Source organism: Vulpes vulpes, chromosome 7, assembly GCF_048418805.1.
Source record: "Vulpes vulpes isolate BD-2025 chromosome 7, VulVul3, whole genome shotgun sequence".
NCBI classification, from domain to species: domain Eukaryota; kingdom Metazoa; phylum Chordata; class Mammalia; order Carnivora; family Canidae; genus Vulpes; species Vulpes vulpes.
In genome coordinates this window covers 37,492,187-37,515,839 of record NC_132786.1, presented here as the reverse complement: position 1 = coordinate 37,515,839, position 23,653 = coordinate 37,492,187, and positions in this window count along the sequence as shown.

The window sequence follows — 23,653 nt, the reverse complement described above, 5'->3', positions numbered from 1 at the left end:
CTCTTCTCTTCTCTTCTCTTCTCTTCTCTTCTCTTCTTTCTCTTCTCTCTCCTCTCCTTTTCATTTTTAAAGATTTCATTTATTTCTTTGAGAGAGAGAGCGTGGCAGGGGGGAAGGAGCAGAAGGGGTGGGACAAGCAGACTCCATGCTCAGCGCAGAACCTGATGTGGGACTTGATCCCAGGACACTGAGATCATGGCCTGAGCTGAAATCAAGAGTTGAACACTTAACTGACTGAGCCACCAAGGTGCCCCCAGAGGGTTCTTTTCTAATCCTTAACTTGCACAGGCTTCTATGGGCCAATTGGACAGCTTTGAAATGTGTTCTCCGCAGTTGAGAGACATGGAAGACTGGGATCTGAAGCTGTATAGGAATTCCAGAGTGTGAGAGAAGGACTAATAGCTGCTCTGGTTTCAGAGCCAAAAGAGGCACTTGGTAGGCTGGGAGCAGCTTGATGTCCTAGAGTTTGTCAGGGTAGCAAATGTGTGATCACTTCCTATGGATGCATGTGGATCAAGTGGGTGTGGGGTCTTTTGAGAGCCTGTCTCATAGGGCTGACCGGCAGAGTAAGGGAAACTGAGCATATGGAGGGTGATACTGCACATGTGGATGCCTGGGATATGTTAACAGTCTGTTGGGTCATGGAAACTTCAGGGAACTTCTCATAGCTCATGGAAAGCACCACTACAATCCACATGAAATTATCAGCCAAACCCATCTGGAAATTCTAACCAGTCAAGCAAGAATCCCTTATTTCCTTGCTTGCTGCCACCAGCTTTAATCCTGGAAGGTCCTGAAACTGTAGCTTTCCCCTGGGGAAGGAAGCAAGCTTGAAGACAGCAGAGGGCAGAAGAACCACACACCACTGTCCCCACTTCAGAATGGAAGCCAGCAAAGTTAAAGTAACAATTAAGTTTAGGCACTTTCATTGTTATATGGAACAATGTTATGGAATATGTTATATTTTCATTTTTGACTTGAGCCACAGATGCTTGGTACTTTCATGCTGCTCTGTCCTAGGATGTTCTCCATTGAGTGAAACTCTGCTATTCCTTCAAGGCCTAGTTCCAATATCACTTCTACTGTGAAGCCTTCATGAATCTACTCAAATAGAAACTTTTGCTGACTCCTCCGTACTCCTCTGTACTTCTCCTTAGCACCTTAGTTATGCTGTTGGACTAGCACAACATAAACCCTATGTAGAATTTTACCAAAGTCTATACTGAGCAAAACTGGGGTAATTTGCTGACACTAAAACAAACCAGTTCTCTCTTTTGCATCTATGTTAGTCTATCTGTGCTCACAGGAAAAGTAGAAAAATATCACTTCAAAACTTGATGGAAAAGAAAATTAAATTCTTAGCCCCGGGGCCTCTGAAATCGTGCACTGTCATCTTCACTATTCCAGCAAGATCCACACTCTGTAAGACTGGCATTTAGGAAACAGGAGCACAGCTGAAGTGATGATTTTTTATTTACCTTTCCTTCCTGTGACAGACTGTAATGCATCATTTTATTCTTGCATTTTCTGTGGAGCTTTGCCTTCCTGTGATATGGTACTTTGCTCTATTCTGAGAGCCCCTTCCTGCCAAGTGATGTCTGCCAGGGGACTTATAATACTGCACAAAATGAAGCAAGTTCTAGAAACAGGTCATATAAGATTTCAGTACCTTGTTGAAGTGGAGAAGTCATTAAATTGGAGACACCACCACTCTGAAATTCAAAGGTTCCAGAGTGTTGATGAAACTGGGGTTGTGCTTTGTATAGTATGTTATGATGGCTGCCCAAGTGAACTTTTTTTTTTTTATATCTAAGGTAATAACAATAGTACTATCACCTAACACTAAATAAAAAGAAGTAGGATATGCCACATTGAGAGATGACAGTGTCATCCCTAGTTGAGGCTGACTCGGTGATGGTATTAGAAACAGAGTTTGGTTAGAAGGAAAGGGACTTTTGGAATAATGGAGTGTCTCCCCACAGCAACTCCCCCCCTGCCCCCGCAGTAAAAACATAGAGCATATTCTTAGCTAAATGATTCAACCTTGTGAATTTCCTCAAAGAAATTTCTAGTCTAAGTACATGAAAAAAATCCCAATAGCTTCCAAAAAGGAAGGAGGATCTTCTAAATACCAAAATGAAAAACAAAAACAAAATGGAAAAAAAAAAGTTTGGTCACTCTCCAGAAGTGACCTAAGTGGATGGCTTGGCATAAATAATTAATAGTTAAATGGCTGCCAAGTATCTATGACATGTCTTGGTAACTTTTTTTAAAGATTTTTTTATTTGTTTATTTGAGAGAGAGAATACAAGTGAGGGGAGTGGAGGGGAGCAGAAGGGAGAGGGAGGTGTGGAGAGGAGAAGGGAGAGAGGCAGAGGGAGCAGGACAGAGGGAGAGGGAGAAGCAGAGCAGGGAGCCCCATGCAGGGCTCTATCCCAAGACCCTGGGATCATCATCTGAGCTGAAGGCAGACCTTAACTGACTGAGCCACCCAGGCACCCTGTCTTAGTAACTTTTAATCATCATAAGGATCCTTCATATTTTCTAGACTTTTATAGACTGAACTCCAAACAATAAAACTAAGAGGAAAAAATAATCCTGTTGCATAACCCAAGGGTTAATACTTTCTAACATCTTCCAATGTGAATATGATTCAGGTTACTTGAGTTTTAGAAAAATCTGAGTAAGAATGACTCTTTAAAAACTTAATGTGGGATTTAGCTATATTGTAAGGTTAAAAAGCAAGTTTCCAAAACTTGCCTTAACTTATGAAGACTTGAGTTGTCTGAGACAGCAGGAGATCAGGAGAACCTGAATGGTTTGCTCAGATATCTGTGAAAAAGAAGAAAGGTCCAAATCTCAAAGCAGTACACTTTTAGAATAAACATGTGCTTAGCATTCTGACTGGATGGTTCAGTGCAATGCAGAAAGGATTTTCTATTAGGGTATTGAGAAATCTAAGAGATGCTTTTATTCGGCTTTTCAAAATTTGGAAAGCCCAATTTTCTCCCACAAAGGGTGTAGTCTTTTGCAGGCAAAACATTTTGAAAAAATATTCCTATATATGAACTTGCAAAGCTATTTTCTAAACTGTTCAGCATTTTTGTTTTGTATTGATACTTTGTTGCAAATCACTTGGGAAATAGATGATTTCTGTTTCTAGTATTACTTTTAGGGCGAATTGAAAAGATGGCTTTCAGCTTTCACTACTCAGGTATTATGGGGTATCACTCTTCCTGCCTTTGTCTCCTCTCTCATCCATTTTCCTTATTATTTGTGAGCAGGGTTTATTTCATTGTATGATTTGTGTCTTTCTGTAGAGTATTTATTGAAACAGACAGAGAGGAAAGATTCTAAGGCTTTACTGCATTCTCCTCTAGGACCTGCTGGGGTGGGGAGTAGAATAATGTTTTATTTTCCAAATGTAAAACCAGCCTTGGTAGGTGGGGAGAGGGCCATACGATCTCTACCAGGAAATTACTTGCAACACCAACTTAATCTTAGAATCATGAAGATGAAAGAATCTTGAAGTGTATCCTAATCTGCCTCCTGTGTTTAAATAGGACACTGTGTAACAGCCTCCCCCTTCTTAGCCTTATTTGGTTGCTTCTTTTCTCCTTTTTCCCTTTCTCCTTCTTTTTGGCCTTCTTCCATTGTGTTGTCCCTCCACCTCCCATGGAACTTTTCAATCTCTTTCCAGATCACCCCTGAGTTAATTCAAAGGAGAGGCCCCTGGCTCAGAGGTCACAAGATCACTACCTGGAGGAGGTAGGAATAAGTCCAAAGGATTTTATGGATTGACCCCACCCCTGGTCTAACTCCGATTTAGGAACAAATCTCATGCACTTATACTGGTGTCATAAGGAAATTGAAGAGTTCGTGGTATGAATGAGGATCAGGCCGGGACACAAAGCATCCTTGGAAGAAGCTCATCTGGCCACCTCCACTGCCCCTGACATTTCTGGGTGTGTATTTCTATTAGTTCACTTGCTCAGAAGGTTGTTACATCAGCCTTCAGGGGTTGCTCTTTCTTGACTCAACTGCTTCTATCTTAGTGCTGCCTAATATAGGGTCTCCAGGAATTAGCATTCTAAACCACCTCCCATTCTTTGTTAGTGGTTTCTGAGGAGTAATTTCTTAGAGCTATTCTCTCTTAGAATGATATTTTCAGTACATAAACACACTGCACAGTGATTCCTCTTTATGGGGGATGGACTCATTCCTCTAGATCCTGGGAGTGTTGCCAGAAGACAACCATCAGGCTTCAGCTTCCTGTAGAAATTGCCCACGGCTGTTCTTGGGAGTAGCTTATTCTATTGACTAGTTTCTAGGGGAAACGGAAGGCACGCCTCCTTGCTGCAATGCAAGCTAACTCTGAAGAGTCATCCCAAGTCCACTGAGTCCCAAGGTCTTGAGACCTTGGTTGAGGCTGCATCATAGCTCAGCTTTTCTTTGCTCAGTTCTGCTCCCCTTCCTTCCATTTGTCAGTGATTGAGTCTGAGAGCTTTCATTAATAACCTTCCTCTATACTAATCTCTGGTTCAGAGTCTACTTCCAAGGAATCTGATTGTAAAAATTCTACTTTTCTAGTTTTGGAAAATTGCAAACAAAAACTTAAAAAGCAAATTATTTCTTAAGTTTTTAATATAACAATATCTTATACATCTTTCGTTGGGCCACAAAAATGAGTAGGTAGGAGGACCCTAAACAACTAGGTAGAACAGAGATTAAAACTTTTTCACCAAAAAGAAATTTCTGGAATGGACCCGACACCAAGAGAGCAACATTGGAGGCAGCTACCTACAGGGCTGAGGGCACAGACTAGACAGATTGCCAAAGTTTGAATTCTTGCTCCACCAATCACTGTGTATCTGTGTGTCACACTCCCCTCATTTGAAAAATGAGAATAAGACTACCTACCCTATGTTGTGAGATACTGAATATGCAAATGAACAGTGGTCAACTCATATAAAAATAGAACTCTGACCCATGATCCATAGGAACTATCTCAGGAAACCAACCCATTTTCTACAGGAAAGAGCCCAGGAAGCCAGCTTACTACCTACAGGTCAGACTTGTGGGATATCAGACCACTCTTTCTAGCAAATAATGCAGGAAGCCAAGCAATACCCCTGTAACAATTGGCTGAAAACAGCCAGGACCAGCCAGGAAAAGCCAGATATGTCCCTTGGCCAACCACATAAGATGCCCTGCATCCAGTTAGTTTTCCTACAGCTTCCTCATGCCAACAGTCACCAGCCATGGCACATTTGACACTGTGCCCTTTTTCCCACCCTAAAGCTTTCCCACTCCTTTGCCTTCAATTTCTGCCAAATACAAGTGATAGTGGCTGACTCCCTTGGTATCTATAGCAGGCTCTGACAAAATAGCCTCTGCTTGTTCTCCTTTGGGTGGTCTTTGTTTACTTTGCAGTTATTGGTGGAAATGCAAAGAGACCTGATTTGTACCACCTGCCACTATAGACCCCAGCCTTCAACCCAGTGCAGTGGCCCCTTGTGTCTTGCTGCTGGAGGCTTGTTGAGTCATGAAGACATGGTCAGTCAGTAGAGTCTGAACTCTGCCATTTTGAGTTCCTTGACTATTTATTCTCAGTTTGATACCAGGTTTTTTTATTGGTTCCCATTTTGGGAGCACCATTGGTAGAGATAAGCCATTCCTTTTCATCGCTTTTTGCTGTTTTTTGCATTGCTGTTTTGTGTTATGCTGTCTCAAAGTCAAAGTAAGGAGAATCATAGGGTAGAACATAGGGCTAGGCCCTACTATAAGCCCATTGTTGGAATCTGCCTCACAGACTTCATAATTCCAACTGGACCAGCATCCATTTGGACAAACTTCACTGTGAGTTACCAATACAACTGCATGAGGTTTTCCTTACATGTTAATCTGGTTTGGCTTTCATGCTGAGAATTGTTTGGTTTTCTGCCTGGTGTGGAGGTAGGGGTGCAGATGATCAGGTCTGCTTTCAGAGGCAACCAACCATAGGTTGGGAACCCATGACACAAGGTGCATTAGCATTACATTCCTGCCTACCATGGCCACATCTCCTGGTCTAAGTCTAAATCCTCTACTCTACCAGGAAAAATGCCTGCATCTTATAGGGATTCTCATTACAATCCTCTTTCTTGTGCTCATCTTTCTCAATGGCATAACTTCACCAAGGATGATTTGGGCCTTCAGTGGCCACTCAGGAGACCATTTGATGTGAACAAAATTGTTCACTTGAAAGGTACCTTAGAAAAGAAACAAAAAAATTTTCATAGGCCCAATGGGCAGTGTTTTTTAATTGGTAGGCAGAGGCCTACAAACAAAACTGTTTCACTAAAAGATTCTTTGGCCAATGCTACTGAGCAATTGGGAAAACAAAAAAGAGCAAGCTGGACTAATTTCTCTGATAAACCCTCTCCTTCCTGTCCTTCAGTTGCCTCTCTATATACAGCTCTTTGTCTTTTCCCTCATCCTTCTGATTTCTCTCTTTCTAAACCTCTTGTTGACATGTCTGCAGTGCAAGTTCTAGGCTCTTTGCTTGACCTGCATGGTTCCTCATGCAGTGTAGATATTACTACTGACTGAGAACACAAAACAATTTTAAGTCAGCCAATTAACTTCTTATAAGATTCTATTACTCCTTACAATTCTACCCACCATAACATCCTGAATCCTGTCACTCTCCTGCACCTACCAGAAGAAGGGGAGCCTCATGATCATCTTGCCTTGGAGAATTTGCTGTAACTCACTTGGATTTATTAGAGACTCTTACTGAAAATACTAACCTAATGTATTTTTAAAGATTTTATTTACTTATTTGAAGAAAGCGAGCAAGCATAAGCAGGCAGAGGGAGAAGGAGAAGCAGACTCCCTGCTCAGCAGGGAGCCCAACATGGGGCTCAGCCCCCCGAACCTAGGATCATGACTTAGGCTGAAGGCAGATGGTTAACTGACTGAGCCACCCTAATACTAACCTAATATCATTTGCCAATGAATCATATCTTTCAAACTGAAATTTGAAGTTATCAAGTAGGATATGCAATCTCTAATCTAAGATACAGTGCTTGACCTGAGGTAAAATTGGCCCAGATGAAAAAACCTACTGCACTCACTAGAGCTTGTCAACTAGCCAAAGACTAGTGAGCAAACATATGTACTAATAGCAGGTGTGCTATTGAAGTAGTGCATGACTTTGAGATGCTTTGGAAACAAAGATGGTTTCTCATCTCTGCTGGAACTCCCATTAAAAATAGACAGCAAGTTAAAGAACTTTTAGATGCACTTCCATTTCCTAGACAGGTGGCAATTATAAAGGTTGGGACCTATGTGAAAAGATAACATGGAAGCTAAGGGAAATGTTCTATTAGAAGTTCACTTTACCAAACAAACTGCTTTAACCAAAATTATGATTCTATCTAAACCCTTAAAGGATAAGTATAAAAGATGCCATTATAAAATACCAACATGTAGCCTCTGATTTTGAAAAGGAAGATTGGAAAAAATATGGTCCCTTCACTTCAGATAATCTCTAGTGTTCTCAAAATGGCTGCTTGGTAGCACTAAATGATTTAAAATAGATATTAGATAAATTTTACTATGAAACTCCTCATCATAGATTAGACATATTGGTTAGTATCTTCAATCAACATTGATATAGAAAATTTAAAAAGATGATATAGAATATTTTGGGGTCATGTGTCATCTGTTAACCACATAATCCTTGAGAAACTACAAATGTAGGGCATGGTTAGGAACCAAAACATCAAGGTCCCTTTGAACACCCTCAGATGGATTTTATCCAATTTCTACTCTCTGTGGTATTTGAATATGTGTAGTTATTATATGTATATTTCCAGAAAGCATTAAGGTATTTTCTAGCCAAAAAATTATAGTTCTTACAATTGTTAAAAAGCTGCTGGATTTTGAGTTTCCAACTTAAGGCATTCCTACTTTCATATCAAGTGATTGAGGTACACACTTTATGGAAACCGTTATAAAATAATACTGGAAGGCATTACCCCTTGCCCAAAAACTATACTATCCTTACTATTGACAGTCTCAATCTGGAAAAATGGAAAGGACCAATGGGATACTTAAAATCAGTGAAACTTTCAGAAACTCTATCAAATCTCTTGGCCAGAAGTATTGCCACCAGTCCTTATGGCCACGCAGTCTACTCTCTTAGGGACACATTTGTTATCCACCTATGAATTAATAGCTGGGAAATCTGTGTATTTAGGATTTCACCTCTAACACCAGGCTTTGCCCTACTGCATGTGGACATGGCAAAATATTGGGAGGGATTCATGTCTTATACGAGGTTCTATCACCAGCGGGTTAAGGCCACCTTTCCCACATTTTCTTAAATAATCTTTTCATGATTTTTTTTTTTAACCAGGAGATTCCAGCTGGAAGAGACCTTAGAGAAAAACTGCTCTTGAAACTTTTTGGAAGGGGCCCTATCAAGCACCATTAACAATAAAGACAGTAGTGAAACTCCAGGGAGATAATGTTTGGGTCTATGTTTCAAAACTAAAACAGAAGTTCAGAACTACACACAATTGGAAGTCTACTTCAATAGGGTAAGTCAAAATGAGGATTCCAGAAACAATTGATCCTCAGAAATAGCTGACCCAACACCTTTAGAACAAGCAGATGACAATGGATATTGGACAGTTTCTGCCCAAGATGTTGGACCAACACTCCTATCTAATTCCTTTTTTGTTTATCTGCTTGCTTATAATAATCACTTTATATAGATCTTTTGCTCTTTTCCACTCATAATCACCCATTTTTTATTTTTTCCCCTCCTTATTATAATTGTTAGGTCATGACATACTCATACCAACACCATTCTTGAGGATTATCCAAACAGTAACCACTGCTGTCAATCTTACTGACTTTTGGATATGCTATCCATCATCAGACTCTGTGATAAAACCTCTGGACAGTTCTGGTTTCATCAGATGAGACCATAGGGATTTACAGCTGATAGCATTTCCACTTGTACCTACATGGACAAATGACCTTAAATTAACATGTGACTTTGCTAACACTCATTTGTCCCAGATAAAGAACCAATAATTACAACCTATTGGTCAGACCCTAGGTAATTCTAAATTTGAATTGAACAAACTTCAAAGGGCAATAGACCAAACACTTACCACCTGGAAGAGACTGATAAGAGATTCAAGTATGTAATCCAACTAATGGAAGGTCTGGTTCCAACCGCATGTCATGAATGACACATTTTTTTTCCTGTATATCTGTGTGCACCTGCTGGATACTACTTCCTTTGTGGCCAGGATACATACTCTTGTTTGCCTTTATACTAGCACCTTATACATTTTAGGAATAGTATTATAAGACTTGTCTTTACACAGAGATCCAAATTCTCTAGGTCACCAAGTTTGGATTCAGATCTGAGCTTCAAAATGAAGTCACTCTTGATTATTCAGGCACACTACCTTGGGGAATTACTGACTCATTGTTTATATAAACAATAAGAGCAGTCTTCCCACTGGTGGGAATCACACAAATAGAAAAGACTGTAAGTAAGCCTATCACTAACTCTAGCAGAAGTCATTAAAGACATTATGTCTGCACCAGAAAAAATACAGATCAGTCTCAACTCATTGGCATGTGTCATGATGAGTGATTGCATTACTCTAGATTTCTTGTTCAATAGTCATGGTGAGGTGTGTGCCATTGCTAATACTTTTTTTGCTGTACTTGGATCAATGAAACAAACAAGGTGGAACAGGATATATATTACCTTGAGGAAAAAACTATTTGGCTTTCTTTGGTTGATCCTATGGCCTATGGGATTTGTTTTCTTGGCTTTGGTTGAGCAGTTGGGGTTCCTGGTTTTGAAGCAGCTTATAGGGACTATTAATTATTTTGCTTTTGTCATAGTGGTCGTGATGCTGGTCTACTGCATTCTATCCAGAGTATTAAATGCTTCTGTGGGGGAGGAGGGGCAGGATGGCGGAAGAGTAGGGTCCCCAAGTCACCTGTCCCCACCAAATTACCTAGATAACCTTCAAATCATCCTGAAAATCTACGAATTCGGCCTGAGATTTATTTTTTTTTTAATTTTTTATTTATTTATGATAGTCACACAGAGAGAGAGAGAGAGGCAGAGACACAGGCAGAGGGAGAAGCAGGCTCCATGCACCGGGAGCCCGACATGGGATTCGATCCCGGGTCTTCAGGATCGTGCCCTGGGCCAAAGGCAGGCGCCAAACCGCTGCGCCACCCAGGGATCCCTCGGCCTGAGATTTAAAGAGAGAACAGCTGGAACGCTACAGTGAGAAGAGTTCGCGCTTCTATCAAGGTAGGAAGATCGGGAAAAAGAAATAAAGAAACAAAAGGCCTCCAAGGGGGGAGGGGCCCCGCGAGGAGCCGGGCTGAGGCCGGGGCGAGTGTCCCCAGGACAGGAGAGCCCCGTCCCGGAGGAGCAGGAGCTGCTCCAACCTTCCCCTCGGAAAGGGGCCCGCAGGGAGTTAGAGCAGGACCCAGGAGGGCGGGGATGCCCTCGGGCTCCCTGGGACAGTAACAGGCACCTGCGCCCGGGAGAGTGCGCCGAGCTCCCTAAGGGCTGCAGCGCTCGGCGGGACCCGGAGCAGCTCGGAGGGGCTCGGGCGGCGGCTCCGCGGAGGGGGCTGCGGGCGGGAGCGCGAATCCAACAGCGCAGGCCCCGGAGCACAGGGCACCGGGACACAGCCCAGGATCCGGCCTCCCCCGGGGACAGGCAGAGGCCGGGAGGGCCCAGGACAGCGAGGACGCTCCTGCCTGGAACTGAGCAGATCAGCGGCCTCGCCCGGAAGCCCCCAGGCCCTGCAGCGAGCCCCGGAGTTACTGCGGGGGCTGAATCCAGGTTTCCAGAGCTGCCCCCGCCACTGTGGCTTCCTCCCGGGGCCTCACGGGGTGAACAACCCCCACTGAGCCCTGCACCAGGCAGGGGCAGAGCAGCTCCCCCAAGTGCTAACACCTGAGAATCAGCACAGCAGGCCCCTCCCCCAGAAGACCAGCTGGACGGACCAGTTCCAGGGGAAGTCAAGGGACTTGAAGTATACAGAATCGGAAGATACTCCCACGTGATTTTTGTTTTGTTTTGTTTTGTTTTGTTTTTTTGATTTCTGATTGCTTCCCCCACATTTTTTTTAACCTTTCTTTCTTTTTCTTTCTCTTTTTCTTCTCTTTTTTCCTTCCTTTTTTTCTTTTTCTCTTTTCTTTCCTTCTCTCTCTCTCTTTTTCTCCTTTTCCCAATACAACTTGTTTTTGGCCACTCTGCACTGAGCAAAATGACTAGGAGGAAAACCTCACCTCAAAAGAAAGAATCAGAAACAGTCCTCTCTCCCACAGAGTTACAAAATCTGGATTACAATTCAATGTCAGAGAGCCAATTAAGAAGCACTATTATACAGCTACTGGTGGCTCTAGAAAAAAGCATAAAGGACTCAAGAGACTTCATGAATGCAGAATTTAGATCCAATCAGGCAGAAATTAAAAATCAATTGAATGAGATGCAATCCAAACTAGAAGTCCTAACGACAAGGGTTAATGAGGTGGAAGAACGAGTGAGTGACATAGAAGACAAGTTGATGGCAAAGAGGGAAACTGAGGAAAAAAGAGACAATTAAAAGACCATGAAGACAGATTAAGGGAAATAAACGACAGCCTGAGGAAGAAAAACCTACGTTTAATTGGGGTTCCTGAGGGCGCCGAAAGGGCCAGAGGGCCAGAATATGTATTTGAACAAATCCTAGCTGAAAACTTTCCGAATCTGTGAAGGGAAACAGGCATTCAGATCCAGGAAATAGAGAGATCCCCCCATAAAATCAACAAAAACCGTTCAACACCTCGACATTTAATAGTGAAGCTTGCAAATTCCAAAGACAAAGAGAAGATCCTTAAAGCAGCAAGAGACAAGAAATCCCTGACTTTTATGGGGAGGAATATTAGGGTAACAGCAGACCTCTCCACAGAGACCTGGCAGGCCAGAAAGGGCTGGCAGGATATATTCAGGGTCCTAAATGAGAAGAACATGCAACCAAGAATACTTTATCCAGCAAGGCTCTCATTCAAAATGGAAGGAGAGATAAAGAGCTTCCAAGACAGGCAGGAACTGAAAGAATATGTGACCTCCAAACCAGCTCTGCAAGAAATTTTAAGGGGGACTCTTAAAATTCCCCTTTAAGAAGAAGTTCAGTGGAACAATCCACAAAAACAAGGACTGAATAGATATCATGATGACACTAACCTCATATCTGTTAATAGTAACTCTGAACGTGAATGGGCTTAATGACCCCATCAAAAGGCGCAGGGTTTCAGACTGGATAAAAAAGCAGGACCCATCTATTTGCTGTCTACAAGAGACTCATTTTAGACAGAAGGACACCTACAACCTGAAAATAAAAGGTTGGAGAACCATTTACCATTCGAATGGTCCTCAAAAGAAAGCAGGGATAGCCATCCTTATATCAGATAAACTAAAATTTACCCCGAAGACTGTAGCGAGAGATGAAGAGGGACACTATCTCATACTTAAAGGATCTATCCAACAAGAGGACTTAACAATCCTCAATATATATATATGCCCCGAATGTGGGAGCTGCCAAATATTTAAACCAATTAACAACCAAAGTGAAGAAATACTTAGATAATACACTTATACTTGGTGACTTCAATCTAGCTCTTTCTACCCTCGATAGGTCTTCTAAGCACAACATCTCCAAAGAAACGAGAGCTTTAAATGATACACTGGACCAGATGGATTTCACAGATATCTACAGAACTTTACATCCAAACTCAACTGAATACACATTCTTCTCAAGTGCACATGGAACTTTCTCCAGAATAGACCACATACTGGGTCACAAATCGGGTCTGAACCGATACCAAAAGATTGGGATCGTCCCCTGTATATTCTCAGACCATAATGCCTTGAAATTAGAACTAAATCACAACAAGAAGTTTGGAAGGACCTCAAACACGTGGAGGTTAAGGAACATCCTGCTAAAAGATGAAAGGGTCAACCAGAAAATTAAGGAAGAATTAAAAAGATTCATGGAAACTAATGAGAATGAAGATACAACCATTCAAAATCTTTGGGATGCAGCAAAAGCAGTCCTAAGGGGGAAATACATCACAATACAAGCATCCATTCAAAAATTGGAAAGAACTCAAATACAAAAGCTAACCTTACACATAAAGGAGCTAGAGAAAAAACAGCAGATGGACCCTACACCCAGCAGAAGAAGAGAATTGATTAAAATTCGAGCAGAACTCAACGAAATCGAGACCAGAAAACTGTGGAACAGATAAACAGAACCAGGAGTTGGTTCTTTGAAAGAATTAATAAGATAGATAAACCATTAGCCAACCTTATTAAAAAGAAGAGAGAGAAGACTCAAATTAATAAAATCATGAATGAGAAAGGAGAGATCACTACCAACACCAAGGAAATACAAACGATTTTAAAAACATATTATGAACAGCTGTACGCCAATAAATTAGGAAATCTAGAAGAAATGGACGCATTTCTGGAAAGCCACAAACTACCAAAACTGGAACAGGAAGAAATAGAAAAACTGAACAGGCCAATAACCAGGGAGGAAATTGAAGCAGTCATTAAAAACATCCCAAGACTCAAGAGTCCAGGGCCAGATGGCTTCCCAGGGGAATTCTATCAAACGTTTAAAGAAGAAATCATACCTATTCTACTAAAGCTGTTTGAAAGATAGAAAGAGATGGAGTACTTCCAAATTCATTCTATGAGGCCAGCATCACCTTAATTCCAAAACCAGACAAAGACCCCACCAAAAAGGAGAATTACAGACCAATATCCCTAATGAACATGGATGCAAAAATTCTCAACAAGATACTAGCCAATAGGATCCAACAGCACATTAAGAAAATTATTCACTATGACCAAGTAGGATTTATCCCTGGGACACAAGGCTGGTTCAACACTCGTAAAACAATCAATGTGATTTATCATATCAGCAAGAGAAAAACCAAGAACCATATTATCCTCTCATTAGATGCAGAGAAAGCATTTGACAAAATACAGCATCCATTCCTGATCAAAACTCTTCAGAGTGTAGGGATAGAGGGAACTTTCCTCGACATCTTAAAAGCCATCTACGAAAAGCCCACAGCAAATATCATTCTCAATGGGGAAGCACTGGGAGCCTTTCCCCTAAGATCAGGAACAAGACAGGGATGTCCACTCTCACCACTGCTGTTCAACATAGTTCTGGAAGTCCTCGCCTCAGCAATCAGACAACAAAAAGACATTAAAGGCATTCAAATTGGCAAAGAAGAAGTCAAACTCTCCCTCTTCGCCGATGACATGATACTCTACATAGAAAACCCAAAAGCCTCCACCCCAAGATTGCTAGAACTCATACAGCAATTTGGTAGTGTGGCAGGATACAAAATCAATGCCCAGAAATCAATGGCATTTCTATACACTAACAATGAGACTGAAGAAAGAGAAATTAAGGAGTCAATCCCATTTACAATTGCACCCAAAAGCATAAGATACCTAGGAATAAACCTAACCAAAGAGGTAAAGGATCTATACCCTAAAAACTATAGAACACTTCTGAAAGAAATTGAGGAAGACACAAAGAGATGGAAAAACATTCCATGCTCATGGATTGGCAGAATTAATATTGTGAAAATGTCAATGTTACCCAGGGCAATTTATACGTTTAATGCAATCCCTATCAAAATACCATGGACTTTCTTCAGAGAGTTAGAACAAATTATTTTAAGATTTGTGTGGAATCAGAAAAGACCCCAAATAGCCAGGGGAATTTTAAAAAAGAAAACCATAGCTGGGGGCATCACAATGCCAGATTTCAAGTTGTACTCCAAGCTGTGGTCATCAAGACAGTGTGGTACTGGCACAAAAACAGACACATAGATCAATGGAACAGAATAGAGAACCCAGAAGTGGACCCTGAAATGTATGGTCATCTAATATTCGATAAAGGAGGAAAGACTATCCATTGGAAGAAAGACCGTCTCTTCAATAAATGGTGCTGGGAAAATTGGACATCCACATGCAGAAGAATGAAACTAGACCACTCTCTTTCACCATACACAAAGATAAACTCAAAATGGATGAAAGATCTAAATGTGAGACAAGATTCCATCAAAATCCTAGAGGAGAACACAGGCAACACCCTTTTTGAACTTGGCCACAGTAACTTCTTGCAAGATACATCCACAAAGGCAAAAGAAACAAAAGCAAAAATGAACTATTGGGACTTCATCAAGATAAGAAGCTTTTGCACAGCAAAGGATACAGTCAACAAAACTAAAAGACAACCTACAGAATGGGAGAAGATATTTGCAAATGACGTATCAGATAAAGGGCTAGTTTCCAAGATCTATAAAGAACTTATTCAACTCAACAGCAAAGAAACAAACAATCCAATCATGAAATGGGCAAAAGACATGAAGAGAAATCTCACAGAGGAAGACATGGACATGGCCAACATGCACATGAGAAAATGCTCTGCATCACTTGCCATCAGGGAAATACAAATCAAAACCACAATGAGATACCACCTCACACCAGTGAGAATGGGGAAAATTAACAAGGCAGGAAACAACAAATGTTGGAGAGGATGCGGAGAAAAGGGAACCCTCTTACACTGTTGGTGGGAATGTGAACTGGTGCAGCCACTCTGGAAAACTGTGTGGAGGTTCCTCAAAGAGTTAAAAATAGACCTGCCCTACGACCCAGCAATTGCACTGTTGGGGATTTACCCCAAAGACTCAGATGCAATGAAACGCCGGGACACCTGCACCCCGATGTTTCTAGCAGCAATGTGCACAATAGCCAAACTGTGGAAGGAGCCTCGGTGTCCATCGAAAGATGAATGGATAAAGAAGATGTGGTTTATGTATACAATGGAATATTACTCAGCCATTAGAAACGACAAATACCCACCATTTTCTTCAACGTGGTTGGAACTGGAGGGTATTATGCTGAGTGAAGTTCATTTGGGGAATATAAATAATAGTGAAAGGGAATATAAGGGACGGGAGAAGAAATGTGTGGGAAATATCAGAAAGGGAGACAGAACATAAAGACTCCTAACTCTGGGAAATGAACTAGGAGTGGTGTAAGGGGATGAGGGCGGGGGTTGGGGGTGAGTGGGTGATGGGCCCTGAGGGGGACACTTGACGGGATGAGCACTGGGTTTTATTCTGTATGTTGGTAAATTGAACACCAATAAAAAATTAATTTATTAAAAAATGCTTCTGTGTGCCTCTTCTCTGACAGATGATCATCATGATATAATAACTAAAAAGGTAAAGATCTTGCAATACAGTTGACTGTGAAGGCAAATGGATAGTTGGAGTAATGAAGAGATTGGTGGTGACTGAGAGGGGTTATGAGGAATAAGTATGATTCTAGTTTAGTTTCAATAAGTGGCTCTGAAATTTCTTTTCACTTTCTGTCATATCGCTATCCTATGATTTTAGTGGAATTGGATTCCTGATTTTGCTACCTGTGGTCTGGGTAGCAGAAAATCTGGCTTAATTGGACATGTAGGGCTGTGTATAGACATTGTTGGAAATGGGAGAGGATGCCTTGGAGCATCTTGTAGATTGGCCTTAGTTTTACATTATCATGGATCCTAGGAAAGTGGACAACGAGGTCAAAGTGTTCCTAGATGGTCCCAAGATAGGCCTCTAGTATCCTCCTAATTACTCTGGATCCTGAGGTCCTTAGTTCAGATAACTGAGATCCTGTATCACCAAGGAGGATAAGTAAACCTTAGTGCCATCCTGGAGTTAAGGGTCCTGTCCGGGGCTTCAGAGTATGTCTGGTGGTCCTGGTGGGCTTATTTTCCTGAAACTATCCATCAGAACAGAGGAGCCTTTTTGCAATGATTCTGGCCTGTTGCCAATAATCTTGGTTTAATGTTACTCTTAGGTTATGTTTGGCTTTAGCACTTCTGTTTTGGTAAAAAAGGGAGCAGACCTCGTAGACTTAGTTGCACACTGGTTGTAGGAGAACTTAATGTCTTTATTTATTTTGGGGGGAGGAAAACTTTATGTCTTACACAAGCAACCCAACAGTAGGCCAGCTAGCATCAATTTCCATCCTGAAATGGAGGCCTTAGGACTTTGCTTTTAGTCTGTGTGGTCAACAAGATGGCTCTTTGGGAAAGGGAAACCAATCCTTCATTGAAGGGAGATTAATTGATAATGAAAAAAAGAACTTTAATAGTTCTTTATGTGTAAAGCTGAAGCAAAAGAGTATGGGGAGAAAATTTCTAATGGAAGAGGGCTTGGAAGGAGGTACTTAGAAGCAGCTTAGAAGGGTGACAGGTTGGCTTGAAAGCTGAAGAATCAGGGCTGGAGTTTGACAGTGAGGAGGCCAAACTCTAAGATGTAGCCAATGTCTCTAAGAACCACCAGCCACTGGGAATGAGACTTTCCTCAGAGAGACCTACTGGAATGTCTTCCAATGTAGATCAGCTTGTAGAAGTAATGCCTTAAAAGAAAGCTTTGTGGAAAATTAGAAGAGACATTTTAAGAGAAAAGAAACTGCCAATGGCAGCTGACAGCAAAGTTGGTGACAGAAGGATTAAGGATTATTTAATATAACAGGTGAGTATGAGTCATCAAGAATGCATAAGAATAGCATGAAGAACATTGGAAAAGTATATAAACTCTATACTAAAGTTGCTTATATCTATTTAGAAAGATATTTCAGAATCAGGTGTATATTTCCTAGGGTCCTCCAGAGAAACAGAACCAATAGAAACAGAACCATACATACATATATATTCATTCATTCATCCATCTATTCATTCATTCATTCATTCATTCATTCATTCATTCTAGGAATTGGTTCATGCAGTTATAGAGACCAAGAAGTCCCACAGTCTGCCATCTACAAGCTGGAGAACAAGGAAAGTTTGTGTATAAATTCAGTCTGAATCCAAAGGCCTGAGGACTGGAGTTGCCAATGGTGTTTAAATCCTGGAGTCTGAAAGCTTGTAAACCAGGAGCTCTGATGTCAAAGGGCAGAAGAAGATGGATGTCCCATTTCAAGATGAGATGAAGGAATTCTCCTTTCCTTCATCTTTTTGTTTTATTTGGGCCCCCAGTGACTGGATGGTTCCTACCCAATTGGTGAGGACAGATTTCTTTACTCAATCTACTGATTGAAATGCTAGTCTCTTCCATAAACACCCTCACAGGCATGCCCAGAAATAATATTTTATCAGCTATCTGGGCACTTAGGCTAGTCAAATTGACCCATTAGATTCACCATCACAAAGTGGTTTATAACAAATCTGTGCTGATCAATGTGTGTTAAACAGGGTATTACAAAGGATTTGGTAGAGTTGCTTATTATACATATTTCAAAGCAAGCTGCTGTCACAAAGTGTCACAAATAATTCGGTGTAAGCCATCCTATGAGGACTTAAATGATATGGTCCTGGTATTGAGTTATTTAATTGACAGGAAGGAACAGTCTTTTTATTGTCAAGCAATTACCCATAAAATCATGCTTTGAAACTGCTTTTGATCAGCATTAGATGGCAGAATTGTGAGATTATACTCCTTCAGAAAGTCTGGATGGATGATATTCTCTATTAGATAGTTGACTTGGGTGTATCCAGATATCATGGTTAGAAAACTGTAAGTCTTTCTTTCATGAATGAAGCACAGATTTTATTTTCTTTATTCTATTTTACTTTGAAAAATAAAAAGTAGGAGCTTTTCTAACATCAAAACAAATGGGATAATGAATTCTAAGTTTTTAAAAAAGATTTTATTTATTTATTCATAAGAGACACAGAGAGAGACAGAGACAAGGCAGAGGGAGAAGCAGGCTCCTTGCAGGGAGCCTGATGTGGGATTCGATCCCTGGATCCCAGGATCATACCCTGAGCCAAAGGCAAATGCTCAACCACTGAGCCACCCAGGCATCCCTATTATCAATTTCTAAATAACATATTTATATCACTATTTGTTGACTCCCCAATTTCCACTTGTTAAATGAGTACTTAATACTTTTATACCTTCCACCCCTCCACACATATAACACTCTATCCTACTATTATTACATATATCATAAATCAATTTTTAAGTTTATTATGACTGTGTACATATCCACAGATGACCATGTAGTATACTATAATTTTGTTTACTTTTTAATACAATTTTAGGTTTTCTATGTATTAAATATAGTATATATTTAAAATTTTCTAGCATTTCAAATTTATTATTATTTTTATTTATTTGAGAGAGAGAGCATGTGAGTGGGAGGAGGGGCAGAGGGGAAGGGAGATGGAGACAGAATCTAAAGCTGACTTCACAATGAGCGTGGGGCCCTATGTTGGGCTCCAATCCACAATTGGAAGATCATGACCTGACCCAAAACCATGAGTCCAACGCTCAACTGACTGAACCACCCAGGCACCCCTCTAGCTTTTTTATTGACCTATTTAGTTTAGTTCCAAACTGCATCTGTCAGAACTATACATTTCATCACAACACACTAACACATAGGTCACTTTTTTCTTTTGTTTTCTCCCTTTCCTTTCCTTCCTTCCTTTCAATCTTTCCCTGTTCCTTCCTACCTCCATCCCTCAGTCCCTCCCTTCCTCTCCTTCTAGCTCCCTCTACCTTCTCTCTTTCTCTTTCCCTCCTTCCCACCCCCTTGAGCCTTGTGACTTTCTGTAGCCCTGAGTTCTACCCCAAACTGGATAGATTCTCTCCTAGAGGGTTTCTGAATATTGGTTTTCCTTTTACTATCATCCTGGAAATTCTTTTTCCCTCTTTCTTATGTTGGATTACATGCCTTCCTCTTTCTTAATTTATTCCTATACTTGGTTAAGTACATTCTCTAGAAACTTCTGGAAACAGGATTCATGTCAGTTAAATTTTTTGAGATTCTGCATGTTTACACGTTTTCATTCTACTCTTATATGTCAGTGGTTTCAACTATCTATTAATCTGTTCATGGATCCTCTACCAGAATGCCACAAATGGGTGGCATAAACAGCAGACATTTATTTTCTTACAGTTCTGGAGGCTAGAAGTCTGAGATCAATGTTCCAGCTGATTTCATTTTTTGCTGAGAACTCTTCCTGACAGTTGCCTCCTGACTATGTCCTCGTATGGTTTTTCTTTGATAAGTATGGAAAGAGAGCAAGAGAGCTCTCTAGTGTCCCTTCTTTAAGGACACTGATCCTTTCAGATCAGTCCTACCCTTGTGACCTCATTTAACCTTAATTACTTACATAGGGTCTCTATCTCTATATACAGTTATATTTGGAATAAGAGCTTCAACATATGAATTTTGAGGGTTCACAAATATGTACTCCATAGCAAACTATATATATGTTTTCTGTGGATTAGAAGTATTTTTCTTCTAAGAATTTCAAGGGCAATTTTCCATCATCTTCTGGCTTCCAGTGTTGTTGAGAAGTCTGAAATCATTTTTTTAGCTTAAAAAAAAAAAAAGATTTACTTAAACATTTGAGAGAGAGCAAGTGGGAGGACCAGAGGGACAGGGAGAGAGAATCCCAAACAGATTGTATAATGAGCATGGAGTCCATTGCCAGGGCTTGATTGTATCATCCTGAGATTACAACCCGAACCAAAGCCAAGGGTTGGATGCCCAGCCGCTGCACCTCCCAGGCATCCCTGAAATAATTTTCATTACTGAACTGTTTTTCTTTCTGGAAGCTTTTAAGATCCTCTCTTTATACCTAGGCTTTTGAAATTTCATGATGTTGTGTTTTGTGTGTTTTCTTATTCACTGTATTGGGCACGTAGTAGATATTTTCAACTGAGAAGTTCTGGAATATTAAATTTTTCTTAGATAATTTCTTCTTTCTTTCTTAAAAAGAGATTCTATATTTCTGATTTAAGTCTGATCTATTCATTTTCTTACAAAATTTTATTTCCTCTGTCATTTATTTTTATTTTTATTCCCAATCTGTCTATTGGATTTTGGTATTTGTCTATATAGCCATGAGGCAAGGCAGTGCTTCCTACTACAGGAAGGCAACTACTTCTGATTAGATTTAATAAGAATGAAAAAAAAAAAAAAAGCCAAATGCACACTAATTGCCAGGGGCTGATTTTTTTTTTAAAGATCTTATTTATTTATTCATGAGAGAGAGACACACACACACAGAGAGGCAGAGACACAGGCAGAGGGAGAAGCAGGCTTCATGAAGGGAGCCCGATGTGGGACTCGAGCCTGGGACTCCAGGATCATGCCCTGGGCTAAAGGCAGGCACTAAACCACTGAGCCACACAGGGATCCCCTCCAGGGGCTGATATTAATTTGCTCCAGTGCTGATACCATATTTGAATTGCATAGTGATTGGCAACACTATTTGTTACTGTTTGTGATACTGTACAGTCATCTTTGTGCTCTATCTGGCTTTTTCATTGGGCAAACACAAGTGTTAAATGGTGTGTTAAGAACACCATCCCTGGTACCTAAAGCAGTCAAATTGACAGAAACAGAAAATAGAATGGGGGTTACCAGGGCCTGGGAGGAGGGGAAATGGAGAGTTGTTTAATGGGTATAGAGTTTTAGTTTTGCAAGATGAAAAGGTTCCGGACATCTTTTACACAAGAATGTGAATATATTTAACAGTACTGAACTGTACACTTAAAGATGCATAAGATATAAATTATATGTCATGTGTTTTTTATCATGGTTTTTTTAAAAAGTAAAAAAAAAAACCATGAATTATCTAATCTCTACATTTCTCAAATATTTGATGATGATGACACTGATTGCTGCAGTTACCTCAGGGATGTTGTATTGGATGTGGTTTGCTATCTTGGAAAGGGTGGAAGTAGTTCCAGAGGCTTCCATTCTCCCCTGCCTACCCAAATAGCCCTTACATCAAGGCTAGGCAACCAAGGTAGAGATTCTTCCAGTTACTAGATCTATCTATTCCCACTCTACATTCTGGGATTAGGTGATAATCACAGATAGAACAGGTCTGTAGTCCCATTTGGGGCAAGACTCCATTTATCTCCTGATCTTAATTCTCCACTCTGACTCATAGACCACAGTGATATATCAAATCTCTGGAGAATAAGGTCATTTCAGAGACAGTATCTAGTAACTGCAAAATATCTGGTGTTTCATCTGCCCCAGTGTCCAGTTATTCTCTTAACTGGGACTTTTGGGACTTCTGGGAAAGCCTTGAAGGATGATTTATGGATAGATATCTGTGACTGCATTACAGGATCCTTCCCCAAAGTTCTTGCTCAGCCAAGGGGTTCTGGGTCTGTGAACTTATTAAGATGTGGGAACTGGTTAAGAGGCTGTGAATGCCTCACTACAGTAATTAGAGTTAGAGGTCTGCCCAGCAGATCTGGAATTCTTCCATACATAGAAACCAAGCAGCATCCTCTGTAGACTGCCATCAACTTTATTTCAGGGGATTTCATGATCAATGAGATGATCTTACAGAGTCCTGTGAGTCTAAACCTTCTGATAACAACTTTGGTCCTTATGGCTTATTGCAGTAATTATGTCCACCTTTTCTGTGCTGGTGAGGGCTACCACCTGTCCTCTCTATTCCTGGACCCCATTATTTCCACTGAAACCAGGAAGTGTGGTTCCCTTGCAGCATCCCTCCCTGTTGTTGGTAGAGGACAGCTACTACAGGGCTTTTCAAAGTGGCTAGTTACCATCCTTCCTCACCAATAAATATCTTCCCCACTCATTAATAAACATTTTAATTTCCTAATGTCTTGGTGGAGGACAGTTCCTTCTAGAGGATAAGATCGATTAGGTTAGGGGTGGCTGAGTAGGTCAATTAAAATAGATCTGGTCCAACATTTTCATCTAGTTGAGATTTTGGATTCCTTCTTCTATAGAAGCCAGAGAATTTTGGGGATTTTAACATCATTAACTGGTTGTTACTGTTGAGTCCAGGCTTTAATTAACCAGTCCAGTAGAGTGTTAACACCACTCCTGGGTGCTGAAGCCAATTTATTCAACTCTAATTCCTGCATGAGTGTACCCATGTCAATAAATCATTCCAATCAAGCTTTGTGTTTCAGTTCCTCTGGTGTCACAGTCTTCAAATCACTTTTGTATATGCTTTTCAGAATCCTGTGAAACAGATGTTTCACTCCTTTGGCTTGCTCTCTTAGTATTGAACTCCCAATATGAATTTTGAGGCAAGAAAATGTTGATGGGCTGTCCTGAGGAGAATAAGCATCCATATTTGAAGCAACTACTCCAGGTACAGTCACTAAAATATTTTTCTCCCCTAGAAGGTTGCATCCTTCAGATGGAGAGTGGGGAGGGGTTGGCTCCACTCTTAAGGAAAGTTCAGAAAGATCTGGGGTTTCAGTTTTCCGCCTCATTTCTGATCACTCAAATAACCTCTTCCCACATCTCAGGTTCTCATTTCATCACCACCAGCAATACCCCTATGTTGGTGAAGAGACATAGAATCTTCTGCCATAGAGTCTTCCTGATTTTCTACTTATGTTTTCAGTTGAATGGTCAGAAACTCCATTTATTGTTTTCTGCCTATAACTTCTCTAGTGCTGTCAGAAGCCAGCTGGTTTCTCAGTCTTTCTAATCAACCCCCTAAAATTTTGATAA